The sequence below is a fragment of the Nomascus leucogenys genome, chromosome 24 (genome assembly GCF_006542625.1).
Source record: "Nomascus leucogenys isolate Asia chromosome 24, Asia_NLE_v1, whole genome shotgun sequence".
Lineage (NCBI taxonomy): Eukaryota > Metazoa > Chordata > Mammalia > Primates > Hylobatidae > Nomascus > Nomascus leucogenys.
In genome coordinates this window covers 20,379,522-20,383,796 of record NC_044404.1, presented here as the reverse complement: position 1 = coordinate 20,383,796, position 4,275 = coordinate 20,379,522, and the positions used below count along the sequence as shown (strand labels likewise).

At 43.3% G+C, this 4,275-nt stretch overlaps 1 long non-coding RNA gene across 1 annotated transcript; it reads right to left on the bottom strand.

Annotated features, from left to right (window-relative positions):
- Nucleotides 1-658: 658 nt before the first annotated feature.
- Nucleotides 659-2,218, bottom strand: LOC115833039. The gene is made up of 2 exons (XR_004028471.1): nucleotides 2,099-2,218; nucleotides 659-991 (listed from the first exon to the last, which is right to left on the bottom strand). It is a non-coding gene; the product is annotated as an uncharacterized LOC115833039 (long non-coding RNA).
- Between the last annotated feature and the right edge of the window lie 2,057 nt (nucleotides 2,219-4,275).

Sequence of the window (4,275 nt, the reverse complement as noted above, 5' to 3'; positions counted from 1 at the left end):
GGATGCCAGATAGGTGCATTTTAACCTCACTGTGCCTATAAGATTCTGCAGGATTGGGCTTCTGCCTGCATCTCTAGTTTCACTTCATGCCTCTTTTTCCCTAGCTCCTAAACTCCAGCTACTTTGTCCCTCCTCATCAAGAGGCTTCCTAGTCCACAGCTTTCCCATATGCTGCTCTCTCTGCCTGGAACACACTTCAGCCCAATTTTCACCTGGATAACTCCTACTTCAGAACTGAGTTTAAATGCCACTTCTTTTTTAAAAAAGACTTGCTTTTTTTACACTCCTCCACTTCTATTTAGCCCCATTTATTTTTAAAGCACCCCATAACTTATAATTATTCATTTAATATCTGTATCCCAAACTGGACAAGATTTTTGAGGGCAGGGTACTTACCTGTCTTGTTCAGTAGTGGATGCTAAGCCCATGATACAGTTCCTAGTATACAGTAAGCACTCAATCAATATTCTTTGAGTCTAAGAAATGAACAAGTGGTGAGGGAGGGCTGGGCTTTATTGTCTTAAAATTGGAGTCTATTCCTTAGGTTTTAAGCATAATTCCCTGTAGTTAAAGGGTTGCAGTATTTTAACAGTTATCTACTGCTATATAACAAACAACTCCAAAACTAGGTGGTTTATAAAAACAACCCTTTTGCTTGTTTACAGTTATGTAGGACAGCAATTTTATTTTTTATGTGAAGAAAAACTGCAATAGAGGACAGCAATTTGAGATAAGTTCAGCTAGATCGTTCTGATGGTCTCACCTGAATTAACTCATGCATTTGCTATTATCTGGACTGGATTGGGGCTGGATGTTGACTGGGTCACTCTCTCCTTGGGATCTATCATCCTCGAGGATGGTGGTAGTCTCATGGCAGCAAGTAGGGTGATCAGCCATGCTGCTTTGCGTGGGACTATCCTGGTTTTAGCAGTGAAAATCCCATATCCTGGGAAACTCCTCAGCCTTGGGCAGATCAGGATCGTTGGTAATCCTATCAACAAGAAAGAAAGAAGGTGGAAGTTACAAAGCCTCTGAGGTCTAGGCTCAGAAATTCCACAGTGGGACTTCTGTTGCATTCTATTTGTCAAAGCATGTTATGAAGCCAACCCAGACTCAAGGGGGTACAGAAATAAGACTTCATCTCTTGATGAGAAATACAGTTAACACATGTTGCAAAGGGAAATGCATACAGGAATAGAAGTGCTTTGTTTTTGCAATATACTACAGGTTTTATGGAAAGTAAGACCACAGATTCAGAAATGAAAGTAAGGCTTTTTTGTTAATTGAAATATTTGTACTAAGTAGTGAAATATTGACAGAGCCCCCACTAGTCAAATGTTGAGTGACAACTACATCTCAGTTTCTTAACACATCAAAATTATAGGTTTTCTTTTATATACAAGTACAACCTAAGACAGACACCCCCTTTGGAAAAATGTCTTGTGGTCAGCAGATTGAGTGGGATAGTAAAATCTCAGGTAAAGGAGAGAACACTTCTTGGCAATTAAGGGGAGAGGAGAGGGCAAATCTTGTAATCGTATGTTAACAATATCAAAAAGCCTATTTCAAGAGTAGTATTGATAAAATGTTTGCCAAGTAAAATATTTGGGATAATACTTTACACTTATATAATGCTTACTGTATGCCAGGCACTATTCTGGTACAGTTGATTTACAACTATTTATACATTCAAACCTCATGTTAATAAATGAGGAAACTATAATAAAGGACAAGGTCACCTACGTAGTGTGTGGTGGAGGCAGGATTTGAACCCAGGTAGTTTGGCTCAATTTGTCTTTCCAGGTGCTGCCATTTTGCTAAGAGTTTAACTTCCGCTTCCTGACTAGCAGTTGGGAATGACAATCTAAACTTCTGTCTGTTACGGAACTTGCTCTTCCTCCTGATGGTTAGAGAGAAAGGCCTTGGGTAGCCTCGGGACTGAGATCTAGAAACAAATCCGCGCGCCCTGAAGGGCGGCCCTAGAGTTTGATTCCGGAATGGAAGTCCATGGCTTGGTTTCCCACCCGGACAAGAGTGGCGGAGACTCTTGCGCAGGCGCAGTGACCTAGTCAGTGCTAGAGCCCAGGTCCGAGCCCACGTAAAGTAGCCCGCGAGCCCCGCAGTCCGAGGGTCGGGCTGGCCTCTCCCCACCCACGAACATGGCTGTCAAGGTGGGCGAGGGGAGGCGGCAGCCGAGAGGGTCCACGGGGCAGGGCGGAGGGCGGGGGTAGCGAGGGGGGTGGGAGCGGAGGGACCAGGAGCAGCCTGGGAACCTCGGACCCCGAAAGGGCCCGGGGTGTAGGAACGGCTGCCGCCCTGGGGCCCGCGAGTGGCCATTTAGAGCTTCTCGGACGTCATGGAATGCACCACACCTCAGAGATAATCATCTCAACCCACGCGCACATTTCACATATGGGCAGACTGAGCCCTGTCCCCTCTGGGAGCCCTGGAGAGAGCTTCAATCGCTTACTTTTATTTCTCTGAACCTATTATTTCTCATCTGTGAAATGGGATGACCGGTTCCTGCCCGGCCTTTGATTGCACTCTTAATGGGCACTGTGTTAAGTGCTTCTTATTCACAAGATTATTGTGGGGAAATCAAATGAGATGATGAAAGTGAAAGCCATTGGCACGCTTTTAAGCATGATATAAATGTGACCTCTTATGAAAGACTGAGCCTTATATGTAGTTAGTTTTTAAAGAAAGAGGTCGAACTTTGCTGTTTCTTGGGCTCTGGTCACCCCACTTTCCCTGGCCAGATCTGTTACAAATAGATCCAATTAGTCACTGGAAGAGTTGAGAATAGGACTGGCCCAGTACAGATAGGCGACTGATTTTGTCCTTGCTGTAGAGTATATCTTTAATACTCCTTCAAAGGAATTAAAATGAGTTAGTAATTTGTAGCTGCTCTAAGTGTAGTTCTCTGGCAGTTTCAGAATGTTTTTCAGTTTACTAATTAATTTGGGAGGTTGGAAATTGTTGATATTGAAAATGGAACATGGAACATTTGGCTTCTGTTTCCCTTCTTCCCCTTTTGGTTGAGAGAACCCCAGTTACAGTGGGGGAAAGCCTTGGCATCCTCATTGCCTCCTCTTTGCATTCACAAGCTCACCATTCCTTTCGTGGACAAATCTTCTAATATTTTAAAACACATTTATGCAATAACTAACATGGATTAAAAGCACTGTGCGAGGCCTTTGAGAGATGAGAAAATGGCTACGGTAATGGTCCTGCCTCTCAAGGGTCTCACGGTATTAACAGGAAATCAGGTAGTAGGGGATCTGATGCAAGTAGAGTTACATTAGGACAAAATGAAGGTTTCACAGACAACCTCCCTTGTTTTATTACAGCCATTATTTTACTTTTGATTGGCGTCATGCCTTCCAGTGAACACTACATTTAGAGCTAAAGTTACATGCTTTTTCAGACCCTTAGTTGTCATGAAAGAGATTTTAAGTTTTATACCTGCTCCTTTCCAATATCCGTCATCACCAACATGCCACCTAACTCTGGGAATATATTCTCTAACGACCTGAGTGAGGCTAACGACCTGAGTGAGGCACATACATAAAAGGAGAATTTCTGAGGCTTAACTTTGCTTTTCGTGTTGGTGGTTTGGCTTCGGGACTTGCTGCCCTGTCCCATGACTCTTATATTCTCTTATCCTTACTTCAAGGTCCGGCTAGTCCATCCTGTGATCTCCTGTCTCTCGTATCTACCCTGCCTATATATCCAGTAAATCACTAAGTCACATAGCTTCTGCATCCAAAATATAACTGAAATCACCCAATTCTCTCCATATCCACTCATATCACCAAAGTTTAAGCTACCATCATCTGTCTCCTGCATAAACCAAAAAGTATCTGAGTACCACTGCATAAACCAAAAAGTATCTGCGACAGGTCTCAATCAATTTAGAATTTTGCTTTGCCAAGGTTAAGGACATGCCTGGGACACAGCCTTGGGAGGTCCTGAGAACATGTGCAGGTGGTCAGTCTACAGCTTGGTTTTATACGTTTTAGGGTGACATGAGATGTCGGTCAGTACATGTAAGATGTACACTGGTTCAATCTGGAAAGGCAGGACAACTTGAAGCAGGGTGGGGTGGGGAGCTTCCAGGTCATAGGTAGATTCAAAGATTTCCTGATTGGCAGTTGGTTGAAAAGAGTTTATCTAAAGACCTGGAACCAATAAATGGAGTGTTTGGGGTTAAGATAAGGGGTTATACAGACAAGGGTTTTTATTATGCAGGTGAAGCTTCTAGGTAGCAGGTTT